Source organism: Eretmochelys imbricata, chromosome 10, assembly GCF_965152235.1.
Source record: "Eretmochelys imbricata isolate rEreImb1 chromosome 10, rEreImb1.hap1, whole genome shotgun sequence".
Taxonomy (NCBI): Eukaryota; Metazoa; Chordata; order Testudines; family Cheloniidae; genus Eretmochelys; species Eretmochelys imbricata.
In genome coordinates this window covers 10,120,108-10,136,714 of record NC_135581.1, presented here as the reverse complement: position 1 = coordinate 10,136,714, position 16,607 = coordinate 10,120,108, and the positions used below count along the sequence as shown (strand labels likewise).

Below are 16,607 nucleotides of genomic sequence, written 5' to 3'. Positions count from 1 at the left end.
GGTTCAGTGACCAAATGAAACTTGAGCTGGTCCTTTATGTAATCAAAAGGGTGGAGTGAATGCCAAAGATAGTGAAAATGCCAATCTAGACAGGTAATGTTACCTTTAATAGCTCATGACAAAAGATATAATGTAATCTCTAGGAATACAAAGATCCTCAGCACAGGTTCTTTAATATACACACAGTCAGCTACTCCAGTTTTCTCTTAATAAAGTTCCTCCTGTGTAATATTTAGTTTTAATGAGGAACCACCCAATGGGCTCCTAAACAGAAATAAATAATGTCAAAGTGGCAATAAAAAGACAACATACCTACATAGAGAGTGTGATGGGTTCTCCCGGGGGCTTCCACCTGGAATTGGAGTACCACTGAGCCCTCTGACCCACCGGTCTGGGCTCCCTTTCACACTGTACTGCTGTGACAAGCTGCAAAGCCCTCCAGCCTGCACTTTCACGAGCCCCAGCTACAGTTACACACAGGCTCTCTAACCACCAGCTTCCCAGCTTAGGATCCCAGAGCAGTACCGTCCTGCCCTGGTCAAATCTGGCCAGTATATGGGTTTAATACCCGGTCCGCCTCTCCCTCAATGTGAAGAGAACAATGCACACTTGTGGTAACCAAGCAGAGATTTTCCCCAAGCACTCCAGTCAAAGCTCACTGGTTTAGATTAAAACAAAAACAAGTTTATTAACTACAAAAGATAGATTTTAAGTGATTATAAGTGATAGCAAACAGATCAAAGCAGATTACCTAGCAAATAAACAAAAAATGCAAACTAAGCTTAATATACTAAATAGATTGGATATGAATTACCAGATTCTCACCCTGAGGAGTGATACAAGCAGGATGCAGATTCTTAAGGGGCAAGCTGCATTTGCTTTACAGCTTGGAATCCCCAGGTGTTTCATTCACCGGCTAAAAATCCCTTTAGCACTTCCCCCGGTTCAGTCTTTGTTCCTCAGATGTTTCCAAGAGTCTTCTTGTGTGGGGAGTGAAGAACCTCAGATGATGTCACTCCCTGCCTTATTTAGCTTTAGCGTATGGCGGGAACCCTTTGTTTCAAAACTTGGTTCCCAGACTGATTTATGGAAAAATACTGACATCCCAAGATGGAGTTCAGAATCATGTGGCCTGGTCACATGTTCTTATAGAGTCATAGCAGCTGTTACTTACCGGATGTCTGTAGCATTCTCAAAAGGGCTCACCAGGTGGGGGATAAGCTTCTCCTAAGGCCTGTTGTTTTTCCTAATGACCCATTACCCTGAATAGGCCCTTCCCCACCCACTGTCTAGACTGAAAGCATCTTGCCTAGTGGGCATCACCCAGGTGTACCTATATTTGAAATACAGATACATAGTCAATATTCATAACTTCAGATACAAAAGTGATATGTGCATACAAAGAGGATAATCATATTCAGAAAATTATAACTTTTTCAGTGACACCTCACATGACTTATCTTGTATAAAATGCATCATAATTATGCTATAATCATATCATCATAATATCACTGTGAAGAATATGGGGTGCAGTGTCACAGAGTGATCCGAAGTGAAGGCATGAGAGTTGTATTGAGCAGGAGTAAGAATGGATATTGTGCAGTATATGGTAGCATCCTTTCTCTAGTGGCCCAATCAGCTTCTGTAGAATTTAAGGGTTCAGGGTAGCAGCCGTGTTAGTTTGTATCAGCAAAAAGAACAGGACTACTTTGGCACCTTAGAGACTAACAAATTTATTTGAGCATAAGCTTTTGACGGCTTCTGTTCCTCACACGTTCTTGTCAACTGCTGGAAATGGCCCACCTTGATTATCACTACAAAAGGTTCGCCCCCCACCCCGCCCACACTCTTCTGCTGGTAATAGCTCACCTTTCCTGATCACTCTCATTACAGTCTGTATGGTAACACCCATTGTTTCATGTTCTCTGTGTATATAAAATCTCTTCACTGTATTTTCCACTGTATGCATCCAATGAAGTGAGCTGTAGCTCATGAAAGCTTATGCTCAAATAAATTTGTTACTCTCTAAGGTGCCACAAGTACTCCTTTTCTTTTTGCGGATACAGACTAACACGGCTGCTGCTCTGAAACCAAACATTACATTGAAGCTTTTGATAATTACACTTTACACCTGAGGACAGGAGAGATGTTCACTTTGGAGAAAGATACACGGTATGCCACGGGAAATGGCTTGTCCCTAAAATGCCTCTAAAAATAAAGCATTGACAATTTTTTCATGTGGTTTTCCCTTATTTCCATCCAACAAAGATGGTCACCGTAAGTGTAGGTGATGCCTTTAGGTTGGATTCACACTAAGGGGTTGTCTTCCCTGCAGAATAAAAGGTGTGCTAGCTAACTCAAGTTAAGAACACACCCTGTTTTTGGACGTATCTGCTCCTCAGGGCAGCCCAGGTTCACCAGTCTCAGTTCCTCTGTGCTGAAAATATGACTGAGGCTACTGGAACACACTGAGATCTTCCGCTGTGTCTCTCAAAGGCTCTTTGTAATGGGGAGTGCTCATCTCAAGAGTGCCCTCTGGTGTCAGGGAACAATGATGCAGGGGTTTTCATCTTTAGCACCCCTGGCAGGCTATCTGTTTTTGGGCACCATTCAGCCCCTCCAGCTGAGAAGTGACTAGGCCCAAAAATAATAAATGTCCAAGTGCAGTCCAAAGTCCCAGAGTCAGCCTATCTTCTGGGTCCTGTGCTAAACCCTTCCCTGGGGTTCCACTGCCTTTCTCCAGCTCTGTCCCACCCAACCTAAGTCTCCCTGAGGCCTCTAGCCACTAAGGGTACGTCTACACAGCGAAGAAAAACCCGGGCTAGCCGACTCAGGATCGCGGGGCTGTTTCATTGCTGTGTAGACTTCCAGGCTCGGGCTGGAGCGCAGACTCTAGGACCCTGCAGGGTGAGAGGGTCACCGAGCCAGCCCTGGTCAGCTGGCGCGGGCCAGTGGCAGGTTTTTCTTTGCTGTGTAGACGTAACCTAACAGTGCCCTTTGCAGCAGCCCGCTTGCCTGAACTCTCTCAGCCTGTTTATAAGGCCCAGGTGTCCGTGGAGTTATCACCCCGTCCGTTTTCAGTCCCGTCCTCTCTGGCTGACAAGCTAGGGTCTGACTATTGCCCAGGTAGACTGAATGTGCCCAGCTGGCCTTTAACCCTTTCACCCCATCACACTCTTCTCTCACCCTTTGTTTCCGGATGGGGTTGTAACGCTCTGATCAGTGTTGGGATGATGGCAGATAGAGCTCTGATCTTTTGTTTGCACAGCAGCTTAGAAAATAGCCCAGTCCTACCCCCTCTGGGCCAGATTTGACATAGCACTACAGCCCCTTGTGCCAGCTAAGGTTGCAGGGCAGGCATGAGGGCCCCCCCAGGAATACCTCCAGCACAGGGAGCCCCTAGACGTGACTCTGACAGCTAGGCGGAGCTGCTCCCCTACAATCACAGGGGCATTCTGGGATATGGAGTCGGGGCATAGCAAGGATTGGAGGAGGCATGGCTGGGCCCGACCTGCTCCTTGAAGATTCAGCTCCCCTGCCAACCCCCATAGGGGTCATTGTAGTCAGACACAAATTTGAGCGGCCCTCAGGACTCCTGTAGCCTGTGCCGGGTGTCCCAGGGAGGCACAAACTGCCTCTCTCTGTGCTCTCCCTTGTTCCTCAGCAGCAGCACTTTCAGAGATGCCGTTTCTGTCTGTGGAGTGCTTCCCCTTCCACCTAAACTGGAGATAATGGCACCTCCCGTCAGTGCAGTCCAGACTGTACCCCTGTGCTCCGAGTAAGCCTTTCCAGCCAAGGAAGGGAGACCGCCTTTCCCCAGCTTTACAACCCCCTCAAGAAATCATGGCTTCTAGATCCCAAAATGAACCTGCAGCCTTTGAAGTTGCCATTCTGTCTGGCCCTCACAAAGCAGAGTCCCAGGCTGCTGCTGAGGTCCTGTCAAAATCAAGTCCTGGCCCCCACTTTGGGTATGAACAGGACACATTTCCCCAGTTTTTGCCAGTTCCCTTTATGACTAAATTGCCCTCAATCTCTCTCTTTATGAGCCCAGCACACTGGATGGTAGGAGGATGGAGCTGAACTGCAGTGCACGGTAGCAAAGAACAAGCTCTAAATTCCATCAGCATTTCAGAGCAAGCACCTTGTGACATTATTGACATAATCTGGGACCGTATAGATCATTGTTGCAACCAAGGTCCTGAAGTGGCACTAAACCTTATATAAAGGGTGGCAAATGAGGTGTCTAAGACAAGGTTATGGTTTGCTGACAACGATTATGCTGTCTATATGTGTGTATCATTTTTGTAGTTGAAGTTATGAATATTGGCTCTATACTGTCTGTATTTGAAACTTATGCTATGCTTCTGGGTGACACTCCAGAGAAGTTGGTGTCAGCTCTGCCTAGCCTGCTTGATGGCCCATTAAGGACCATCAGCTGTACAACTGACCCATTGAGAGAAGGCATAGACGCCTTGTGACTCAGCAAGGTATGCAGGGACATGCCTATGGACAGAACTCTGAGGTTTTTCCATGCGATGTGATGGACAGCTTGTCTTTGGAACAAAGAAAGAAAGACCACATGGCAAGAGAATCTAAAAAGCTTCTGCAGCTCCCCCATCTTGTCTTCAGTCCTGCTTCTTACCTCTGGAGGAACTTTGCTACACAGAAGCTTTGAACCAAGGACTGAAAGACCCATCCCAGCTGTGGATGTACTCCAGAGACTTGATTTGAACCTGCAGTTTATTCTATCACTGCTGCAAGCCTGAACCAAGAATTTTGCCATTACTATATATAATTGATTCCATTTAACCAATTCTAGCTCTCATCTCTATCTTTTCCTTTTATGAATAAACCAAGGTGCCAGGTTTGGGGGGTATTGAGTCCTTGAGGAGGGGAAGTTCTCTGTGTTGAGGATTCTCCCAGGGAGGATCCCCTTGTCCTGCTGAGTTCCTCACATTCATTTTCTCCACCTCTCTCCTCAGCATCTTCGGCACCTACAGTTTGGACGTGGTGGCCAGCACTTCATTTAGTGTGAACATCGACTCCATGAACAACCCCAACGACCCCCTTGTCACCTACATCAAGAAGTATCTCTCATTCAATTTCTTTAACCCACTGCTCCTGTCAGTAGGTATGAGGATCCTACACACCTAAAGACTCAGACTCCTAGATTAGTGCCTTAGGGCCTGTGTACCCTATCTCCCATCATCTCCTTTGGGATTTCAGGGTCCCCTTCACTTTTCAGGAGGTGCTCAGCCCCTTGTAAGATCAGGCCCTCCCTGACAGATTTGTGAAGATACTTATACAGAGAGATTCTCCCCCATTCCTTTGGCCAGCTCAGTCTGCAGCACCCAGGCAAAATAACTGGATACAGAGGTAAGAGGGAGAACTTTTATTCCCTTGGCAGAACAACTACACTGAATGTGGCATCACAGTTGGCTAACTGGAGGGGTAAAAGTCAGGAGATTCTCAACTGAAATTCCCACCCACGCCACAGCGGTGGACTCCTGTAATCCCTCTTGACCAGGGGTCTGAACTAGGTGAAATAAATTGGGAGTCACCAGTTGTCATTAGAGCCAGAAGCACCAGAAAAAGGTCATTTGGCAGGCTAGTTGTCCTTGGCAAGTTACCCGGACTCTGCCCCCTCTCCCGCTGTGCCTTGGAGCACACATCCCACTGCAGCCCTCTTTGCTGAGCTGCAGCCTGTTAACCACGAGGGGAACTGTTTCCTTTCTCTCTTGTTCAGTGATGTTCCCCTTCCTGACACCAGTGCTGGATAAGATGAACGTGAGTCTGTTTCCCTCGGGCTTCCTGGACTTTTCCTCAACATTATCCAGAGCATCAAGAAGGAGTGGCAGAAGAACAACCACTCGGTCAGTCTGGCCCACCTCGTCTTCCTTAGCATGCATGCGCTTGCTCTGAGAGTATGACTAAGCTGGAGATGTAATTTCCAGCTCCACGAAACAGACCCATGCCAGCTCCGACGGAGCTTGTGTGCTAAAATTAGAAGTGTGGCTGCAATAGCTCAAACTGCAGGAAGGGCGAAGCGCCCTGTCATAAATATAAAGGGAAGGGTAAACACCTTTAAAATCCCTCCTGGCCAGAGGAAAAACCCTTTCACCTGTAAAGGGTTAAGAAGCTAGGACAACCTCGCTGGCACCTGACCAAAATGACCAATAAGGAGACAAGATACTTTCAAAGCTGGAGGGGGGAGAACAAAGGTTCTCTCTGTATGTGTGTTGTTTTTCCAGGAACAGAAAAGGAATGGAGTCTTAGAACTTAGTAAGTAATCTAGCTAGATATGCGTTAGATTCTGTTTTGTTTAAATGGCTGATAAAATAAGCTGTGCTGAATGGAATGTATATTCCTATTTTTGTGTCTTTTTGTAACTTAAGGTTTTGCCTAGAGGGATTCTCGATGTTTTGAATCTGATTACCCTGTAAGGTATTTACCATCCTGATTTTACAGAGGTGATTCTTTTACTTTTTCTTTAATTAAAATTCTTCTTTTAAGAACCTGATTGCTTTTTCATTGTTCTTAAGATCCAAGGGTTTGGGTCTGTGTTCAGCTATGCAAATTGGTGCGGATTTTTATCAAGCCTTCCCCAGGAAAGGGGGTGTAGAGTTTGGGAGGATTTTGATGGGAAAGACGTATCCAAGTGGGCTCTTTCCCTGTTATACATTTGTTAGACGCTTGGTGGTGGCAGCAATAAAGTCCAAGGGCAAAAGGTAAAATAGTTTGTACCTTGGGGAAGTTTTAACCTAAGCTGGTAAAAATTAGCTTAGGGGGTTTTTCATGCAGGTCCCCACATCTGTACCCTAGATTTCAGAGTGAGGAAGGAACCTTGACACTCCCCAAGTAGAATTCCATCCAAGACTCTAGGTACGTTCTCAGGTAGCTAGCCCCTCCCGCTGCTCATGCTGCTGCGGCTATGGTTCTATTTTTAGCACGCTAATGCAGTCAGAACTAGCACGGGTATGTCTCCTCACGCTGGAAATTGAGTAGTTCATACCGTGTGTGGGGAAGGTTTCTGAGCCTGTCCCCAGAGGCGACACTCCATACAAGCTCCCAGTTTGCCAAATTTGGGTGAGACTGGATAAGTGTCCTGCTCAGGCTTTCATGAGAAGAAAGTAATCCCCTTGCTCAAAATGGGTCTCCAGCGTGCACCTTAAGGAACCTCCTAGCCACCATACTTTGAGGTCTTCCTTCACATCCTCCTTATACTGCTGGACTGATGGAGGTACTGGGGCTGAAGCATCAGAGGGAAAGCCTGTGCTGGACTAGCCTTTCATTCCACCCACTGCTCCTCTGAGGGTGCACCTACACAGCACAGGAAGGTGTGATTATAGTGCAGGTGAGCATAGCCCACACTAGCTTTAATTTAGTTAGCATGGGTAACAGTAGTGAAGACGTGGCAGCATGGGCTTCAGTGCAGGCTAGCAGCCCCAGTACAAGCATGCAGGGAACCCTGGGTATGTACTCAGGTTGTTAGCCTGCACTGAAGTCCCTGCCACCATGTCTTTACTACTATTGTTACCTGTGCTAGCTAGATTAAAGCTAGCACAGGCATGCCTACCTGCACTGCAAGCACACCTTCCTTTGTGCTGTAGCTCTGCCCTGACTCTGTCCTTCCATCCCCAGGTCCGGGTGGATTTCCTGCAGTTGATGGTTGACGCACAGAGTTCAGATGGCAGCTCTGAATCTAATGAGAAGACACACTCCTATAAAGGTAAGGCTACAGGCCCCTCCTCCTCCCAGCCACTAGCTGGGATATTTCATATAGGGTTTTGGAGGGACGGAGTTTTAGTACACATCAGGAGAATGACCAGAAATTCCTTCCCTCCCACCCCCGCCAAAGCAAGTTCTGTGCTTTCCAGAAATCCATGCTGTGATCTGGATCTCTCTCAGAAATAGAGAAAGGGAATTGACAGCTGGAGTTTCAGAGATGCTGAGCACCCATAATCCCTACTGAAACCAATGGGAGTTGTCAATTCTCAGCGCTCATGAGAATCAGGACAGTAATGATTTGTGCTACACATGAAATCGGATAGAATCAAACCTAATGAGCGAGGGGCAAATCCCGAGGCACTTAATCAACCGAACTGGAGATTTACCTGTGTGAAATCTGAGTCAAAGCCAGCAGGGCAGATGACTCAGGAGTTGACCCTAGGTGCTCCAAGTTGCTATAATTTAAAAAAAAATCCTTACTTCTCTACCCTTGTCTCTTGCCATATCCTCCCGTACTCTACCAATGACTTTAGCCTTGATCACTCACTTGTCCGTCATTCCCATAGCTCTTTTCATCCTGTCTTCCTCTGTACATGGAACGCCCCCGCCCCCCCACTGCCCCCCGGAAAGCCAGTAACTACTCTCCCTTCCTATATGCCATTCCTCAAGATCCTATAGAAGAAACTCAGCCAGGAGTAAAAGGGAGGCCAAGGGTAATCAAAGAGTTCCGATGTAGCTATTATATTTTAAAACAATTCATAATAAAGTATAAAAATGTGTGTCATATAAGTAAAATTTGGACATAGTGTGACAGGGTCAGGCCAGATGGCAACAGGAGAATGATCGAAGGTAGATATATTAGCCCCAGATTAAGCAGGTCCCCTTTCCCTGAGTAGGATAATGGACTGTTCCAGAACAATCAAGGAGGTTGCTGGACCCAATTAAGGCCGGCTAATTAGGACACCTGGAGCCAATTAAGAAGCTACCAGAATCAATTAGGACAGGCAGGCTAATCAGGGCACCTGGTTTTAAAAAGGACCTCACTTCAGTTAGTGAGGTGTGTGCCAGGAGCTGGGAGCAAGAGACGCAAGAAGCTGAGAATGAGAAGCCATACTGCTGGAGGACTGAGGAGTACAAGCGTTATCAGATATCAGGAGGAAGGTCTTGCGGTGAGGACAAAGAAGGAGTTGGGAGGAGGCCATGGGGAAGTAGCCCAGGGAGATGTAGCTGTCTCGCAGCTGTTACAAGAGACACTGTAGACAGCTGCAATCCACAGGGCCCTGGGCTGGAACCTTGAGTAGAGGGCGGGCCCGGGTTCCCCCCATTTCCCTCAACTCCCTATTTGAGACAAGAAGAGGTGACCTGGATTGTTGGTCCCACCAGAGGGGAAGGTTCCTGGCCTACCCCTGACCCACTAGGTGGGTCAGCAGAGACTGCGGGGATTGTTCTCCTCCTTTTCCCCATGCTCGACAGTGATGAGGTTATCTGAGTAAATGGCAGGTTTGAGCCACTAGCAAAAGTGGCCAGACTGAGGGTTGCCGTGAATCTCTGAGGCGAGCAAATCCGCCAATAAGCACAAGACCCACCAAGGCAGAAGAGGAACTTTGTCACAATAGCTTGATTTTATCCCTTTCCTTCTTCGTTTGTAAGCTCTTTGGGTTTGTGTTTGTACAGCGCCTTGCACGATGGGGCCCTAATCCTGCTGTGGCCTCTGACACTGCTGCAGTAGAATTGTTAAATAATAATTATTGCAGAGTGCTGCCAGCGTGCTTAGCACAGTCGAAACCTTCCCTCAGGAGCTTGCAGCTCACCTCAGAGCCTAGGGGAGAGTATCAGACATCTGTCCACCTATGAATATCTCTGTTATGTTCTTAAATTTTCAAACCCACTGTGGAGCAAGAGTGCAGTTCCGCAAACCCTCTCCAGAGCAGGGTCTCTCCTACCCCTGCTCTTCAGGCTGCTGTGTTGCAGTGAGTAAACTCAATGGGCCTGTTTCCCACCTCACGGACACGGATGTGACTCAGTTGATTTTAATGAAGTTACTCCTGATTTACAGCAGGGCGAGAGGGGAGTCAAGTCCACCACTTGCCGCTGTTGCTTATTGGATTCTAGAGGGGTTAACCCATGTCAGATGGACCTTTCGCTATTGTACTTAAATGATCAGCAAAGGAACTGTAGTAAATGGATGCCCGGGTAGGACTCTCATCTGAGCTGGGCAGTGTATAGGAGGGAGGCTTCACCCTCCCTGTGTGCTTTCTTGCCTCTTTTTCCAGCTCTGTCTGACAAGGAGATTATGGCGCAGGCCCTTGTCTTTATCTTAGCTGGTCATGAGACCACCAGCTTCACCCTCAACTTCCTCTCGTATAACCTGGCCACTCACCCCGACGTGCAGCAGAGACTGCAGAAGGAGATTGACGCCGCTCTTCCCAACAAGGTTAGAGGGGTTTGCAGTGCTCTGTGTCCAGCAGATGCACCCTGGTCGCTGCTGTGCGGGGGCTTAGCTGAACCTGGGTGGAAGGTGGAGCATCTGTTCTGTACACAGGAGGTTTCCCCAACCAGGGCTGTCAATCCTACACCATGCACCATTGTGACCTGGGCTTCCTTTGGCCATAGCAACCCAGTCTTTCGATAGCATCTGGGTGCATCAGGGAGTAGAGACGTCTAGGGAAGTTCCCTCGTGTGACCTGCCTGTCTGTGCCAGGGGGCACCTGGAATGGCGGGGCAGGACCAAGGATGGGGATTGAGGGGATCTCACTAGCCCCAGTTTAACCATTGGCATCCCCATGCTGCAGTATTTAAAGGAGCAGCCCTCTGGGTCAGCACTGTACCAGTACCTCAGTCTCATGCTAGAGGGTGCTGTCCTGCTGGAGGTGGACAGGACAATTTGCCCCCGGGTCCCATGGTCATCCCGATTTGTTTAGCATGGCTACTGTGCATATATGCAGCCAGACAAGCCCTGAGATGGCCTCCTCTGTACCTGAAAATCTGGTTCCCTCTGCCTTTCCCTCCCCAGGCTGCTCCCACCTATGACGCCATCCTGCAGATGGAGTATCTCGACATGGTAGTGAATGAAACCCTCAGGCTCTTCCCCGTAGGTGGGCGGATAGAAAGAGTCTGCAAGAAAACCATTGAGATAAACGGAGTGACCATTCCGAAAGGCACCGTGACAATGATCCCAGCCTACGTGCTGCATCAGGACTCGGAATACTGGCCAGAGCCAGAAGAGTTCAGGCCCGAGAGGTCAGGGCCAGGGAGGGGGAAGAAATGCTGCTTCCTCCTGAAGTGTGTGGGTGAAAATGGCAGCAAAGGTGGGGGAAGCGTGACTATAACATTTAAATGAGGCATTTATTAATGTCTGACGTCCAGTCCTGCCGTTGCCACGCGGGGAGTTTTATGATCTACATCCATAAACTGTGCATGGAATTTAATGAACTGTATTGAAGAAAATGACACTGAAACCAGCTCTCAGCAGCTATAGCACTGAGGGGTTTATGGCCAGACATTAAAGCCAGAGCAATCGGGTGACTGGCACAGTGCCATGCAGATCAGTGATGGAAGGGCAAAGAAGTGTTGAAAATAAAATTTAATTTTCCAGTTCACATTATGAAATGTTCCCTGCTCAGGAATTACTGATGTGTCAGGCCCTGAGAAATGAGGCAAGAATCTGATGGAATTAGGTGGCCTAACCCTCACTGGATTGCAAAAGGCCCAGCAGCCATTCCAAGTTGGCACAGAGAGCCAGGAACAATTGTCTCTCTCAATAATGATATTAAGAGCTGACATTTATATAGCAGTGTTCATGTGAAGAGCCCAAACTTTACAAACTATTGCAGATTACTCCTCAGTCATTGAAATGCACCCACCTCTGGAGTGAAACAGGGCAGCTGTTTAACAGTGCGTGGCAGCCCGGGGCCAAAGTTTAGGAGGAGACGTGAAGAATAACATGTCCAGCTGAACCCGCATGAGGAATCTTAGACAGACAAACTGTAATTACCCAACGGGATTTATGCACAGTGATGAGAACTGTGCTAGATGGCCAACTCTGCTCTAGTATCAGATACATGGCTGGCAAATGGTTCAACTGATGGAAGATAGCACCACTTTTCAATGGATAACGTAAAAATGACTAAAGAACTAGAAGTTTCGCGCAAGTTACTCTGAAGTCAACTTAACCTCTTTGCAATGAGCTCCAAACAGCTCTCCCAAGTTAGCCATGGTAGGGCCACCTCAGCAGTTGGATGGGCGAGATCCAACAAACACCTGCCATTGTGTGTGTGCGCTCTGGGAAGTAGTGTTGGAAATTCAGCAGGTGGAACACGATCCTCTGGGTCAGCATTGCACCTGTACCTCAGACTCAAGCTAGAGTGCTGCCCTTCTGGAGGTACTGTTGGTTCAGATGCAGTGTAAAATAGAAATTTTGTCCACTTGTGGTGATTAATGTTCCCATGCTGCTTTTCATAAGAGTATGGGTATTCTGGCTAAAGTCCAGCCTGGGGTATAATAATCTACCTTGCCTACATTTTCCCATTACAGTTAGAGTATTCTTCTTCACTTCCTTGTCTAACCGTTTGTGTAGTGTTGTTGTATGCCATGAAACAGCTGCTCCATTCTACCCCAGAGTCTGTATTTCAATGGTGATTGTCGTGAGCCTTACCTAGTTTGTAGATCCATTTAAATCTGTGAAGTACTTTGGCATGGAAAGTGCTATAAAAATATAAGTTGTCATTTTGACTTAGGATTATTGAAATGTTTCACTGGCAAAGCTCTTTTATTTTACAGATCCTGTCTGGTTTGCAGCACAAAGAAAGAATATGTCTTCTCTTCTGAGCGGCATGTCTCAAAAGCTAGCTCTTGTGCAGACCAGACAGGGAGAGACACTTGCTCTGTTTGGCCATTTACTTGTTATAAGTAGAAGATCTAGAGCTGTTTTTTGTGATATGGACTCTGGGTTTAGTTTCTGGGACGAGAGGAATTTCAATTTGAGTTCTGAGAAGAGTTCCCATGAAATCACAAGTATATACTAGGACTTCCTGCTCATTTGAAAGCCCTGGAGATATACAGCTAATTCTAGGCACCAGCATGGAAGGGGGTGGGAGGGTGTTGTACGGTGATGGAGGAACATGGAAAATAGATAAGTTCTGATTGAAATATGCAAAACAGGCCTTTGCCTCCTCCCAATCCATTGAGCATGCCAAATCCAACAAACAGGACAGGTCCTGAGACAGTAGTTTCTCCTAACTTGTTTCTTCTTTTCTCTGATTGGAACCAGGTTCAGTAAAGAGAACAGAGAGAGCATGGACCCCTACATTTTCCTGCCTTTTGGAGCTGATCCCAGGAACTGCATTGGAATGAAGTTTGCCCTTCTCAGCCTGAAAGTGGCCATGATTGTGCTGTTGCAAAGGTTTTCCTTCAGAACCTGCAAAGACACCCCGGTGAGAATCCATCCTTGTATCTGTATTGTTTGTTTTACTACCTGAGATGTTCTTCACTCATGGGGAGCATTGCCTAGCGGCCGGGGCTTAGGCCCTTTGAACTGCAGAGGGGATTTTGATAGGGGAGCCCAGCCCCTCCCACCTCACCGGGCTCTGGCCCAGGGCCCTGTGAGGGCAACACAGGGCTCCAACACCCAGAAGAGCCTTAAGCCAGCCCTCCCTAGGTCACCCCCTCTATTGTCCGCAGTTAGCACTCTGTACCAATAAACTGAGTCTACATGAGAGAGGGGGAATGGCTCCCCCTCAGGGTGCCCCTGACGCAGATCCTCCCCTCCCTCAGGGAGAGAGCCTACCTTCCCTCAGCTCTTCCCTCAGGAGCTGCGAGTTGCAGGTCTGCTCTCTTCCTTGCTCTGCCCCTGAGCTGTTCTGCTCCCACCTCCTCCAGCCTGTGCATCTCTTACATGCGTGGTAGGGCAGGGCAAGCTGAGTCCAGAGCAGCTCCTTAACCCCTTGTTGCCCAATGAAGGGTTTGTATACCCCCGTCACGCTACCATAGTCTCGTTGAGATAATCACATGTGCGCATTGTCACCTGTGTCTCAGAACAGATGGGGCACTGTGTTTCTCACGCACATAATCCCTTTCCCCATTCAGAGGCTGATAGATTCTGGAGCACTGAACCTGGTAGGCAGAGTTGGTTTTACCTTCACACTACGAAAGCAGGAAGATTTCACCGTGGATTAGAGGCATGTGGTGGTGTTTGGGGGTTTTTTTGTTTGTTACCATGGTTATTTGGGTATCTGCTAACATTGAGTCTAAAAGGACCCCAAGACTGTGAGCTGATTAAAGGTACATCTACATCCGCTCATTAAAAATATACCCACAGTAGCGAGTATCACAGCTCGGGTCTAAAGAAGGGTTTACGGCACTAAAAAGAGCCAAGTAGACAGTCCTGCTCAGGCTCTGAAGCCAGAGACGGGGGGTGGGTTTCAGATCCTGAGCTCCAGCCCGACTGGGAACCTCTACATGGCTATTTTTAGCACCATACCACAAGCCCGGGAGGCCTGAATCTGTAGAACTGGGCTCTGAGACTCACTGCCGTGAATGTTTTTTGCAGTGTAGACATTTGCTTAGACATCTGAAAACAGATACCCTCAATATTGGGAGATCTTATATAGAGGAGGCAAATTCTTCAAACAACCTCCTTCCTCCTGTCAGCATGTCCTCAGTCTTGCTTGGGCTTCAGCTTCATACATGTACCGGTTGAGCAAGGCACTCAGAAAGTTGGAGATGGTGCTATTTATATTTGACATAAAGTAGGTGCAATTTGCTACTTGAAAGTATATGTCAAATAATCCCTGCTGTAAGTTCTTTGTCAGTAACAGCTTTGGGAGCAGTTTGTTCTGTTCCCAGGCTAAGCAAGCGTTATTCTTAGGTTTTCAGGGCAGGTTCTTGCAACTTCAAATTCTAGATTGGCTTTCTGTGAATATTCTACAACGCTCCAATAGAATGTGCCGTTTCCAAGGACGCCCTTGTCCACGAGCTTGTTTGCTGGGGGAAGATGAGCCCAATGGCCAAGAACATGCTCAAACCAGATTTGTCTGAAAAAGCAAACAGATATTTACAGAAGTTTTTCTTGGCTGTGAGTGCTCAGCTCTAAACTCTACTGACGTGAGCTGCCGATAACTGACCTGTTACCTTGGAGGTGAAAGACTGTAACAGCCCATTAACAATCCACTGGCCTCCCCGGCCTCCCCTGAGTCTAAAGACACTTTTCTAGTCCTGAAATGGATCCATTTAATTTAATTAAAGGAAGACTATTTAAATTTGTATCATATCACTAATGCCAGCAGCTTTATGTAGCTCCTCCAGCTTTCCCACCAAAATACCACTCCAAAATATATGCCCAAAGAAGCTGCTTTCCCCTTGAGCTCAGTGATGCAGGCTGTGCTGAGAGCCAAACTTCAGACATCAGGAGGTTACTCAGGATTCCTGGTCCAAGCCCATATGAAGCCTGAAGCAACCTGTTGCACTGTTGATGTGTTCATGTTGTCTTGTTGGGAAGGAAGATGCTGGGTATCTTGCTTGCACTGGTGAATCTCAGCAGCATTGAATCCCCTAGGAGCTAGACAGGGAAATAGACCATCTCCGCCCATCCTCTGCTAGTGCAAGGCTGTTCCCAGCACTCCATCCTCTGCTGTTCTATCCAGACTAGTTTTAAAAGTTTCATGGTTCGATGCTTCCAGCCTGTCCTTGGGACAGACAGTTCCACAGCCTGGTGCATCTCACTGACAGGAAGTTTCTCTGGCTGTTCAGTCTGATAATCCTTTCTTAGTTTTGTTCCATTACTCCTGTATGTCACACACAATACCTCTCCCTCCTTCGTGTTTACACTCATCAACTATTAACAGACTGGTACCATGTCTCTGCTTAGTCATTGCTCAGCCAAGCTTGACAGATTTACCTCGTGAAACCTTTCCTTGTATGTCCAGTTCCCTCATCAGATGTGTGGTTCTCCTTTAAGTTCCTCCCAATATATCAGTATCTTGGGGGGTGGGGGGGGGCAGAATTGAAGGCAATATTGCTCCTGCTACTGGAGAACATTATACCTGTACTGCACCCTTCTCACTGGACCTGTAGCAACTTATTTGGCAACAGTGGGCTCATGCAGTAGGTCAGAAAAATGCAAATGAGTGAAAGCAAAAGGTGTGAGACATGAGTGGATGCTTTGTAGGGTATGTCCACACTTGGAGCTGGCAGATCAAGGATACATATTCATGTTAGCACTCTCTGAGCTTGCATGCTAAAAATAGAGTGTAGCCTCTCTGAGTGCGTGTCCGTCAGAGACCCGAGGTATGTACGGGGCAGTTAGCTCCTCCTGCTGTTCACGCTGCCATGGCTACCTTCTATTTTCTGCATGCTAGCTCGAGGACAGAGAGCCTGTATGTCTGCTCAAGATATGAATCATAATCCCAAACCGACATGTAGACATTCCCAGGGTGTTGGGCTTTTGTCAGAAGGAATATAATGTCTGCTGTGTCCCTCCCTAGCGCCCCGCATTCTCTGGCTTTCTTTTCATTTTTCTCTACTAATGGTGAAGATCCCTCTGGTGCTGGACACAAGGGGTTTCTTGCAACCCAAGAAGCCAGTCATTCTGAAGATGGTCCCCAGAACCCATGTCGATCCAGAGGAGTAAAAGAATTTGCAACGGATCAGAGGCTGCTGCCACCTGCTCCTTCCGCCTCATTCGTCTCTCTATCAATCACATGAGAATAGGAATGAGCCATGTAAAACTGTATAGGGAAAGCAAAAGCAATATCTAGAAAAAGCCCCAGGGTCATGAAAAGCAGGGCCTTGTGACTATACAGCATACCAAATTTGATGGGCCCTTCTGTCCAACAGGAGATTGTGCATGGCTTTTCTACCAAAAAACCCCACACAAAGTACAG

General features: G+C 47.5%; 1 pseudogene; it reads left to right on the top strand.

The window, feature by feature from the left end:
- Window positions 1-3,843: 3,843 nt before the first annotated feature.
- On the top strand, window positions 3,844-16,354 carry LOC144271398 (cytochrome P450 3A5-like; annotated as a pseudogene).
- Window positions 16,355-16,607: the final 253 nt, after the last annotated feature.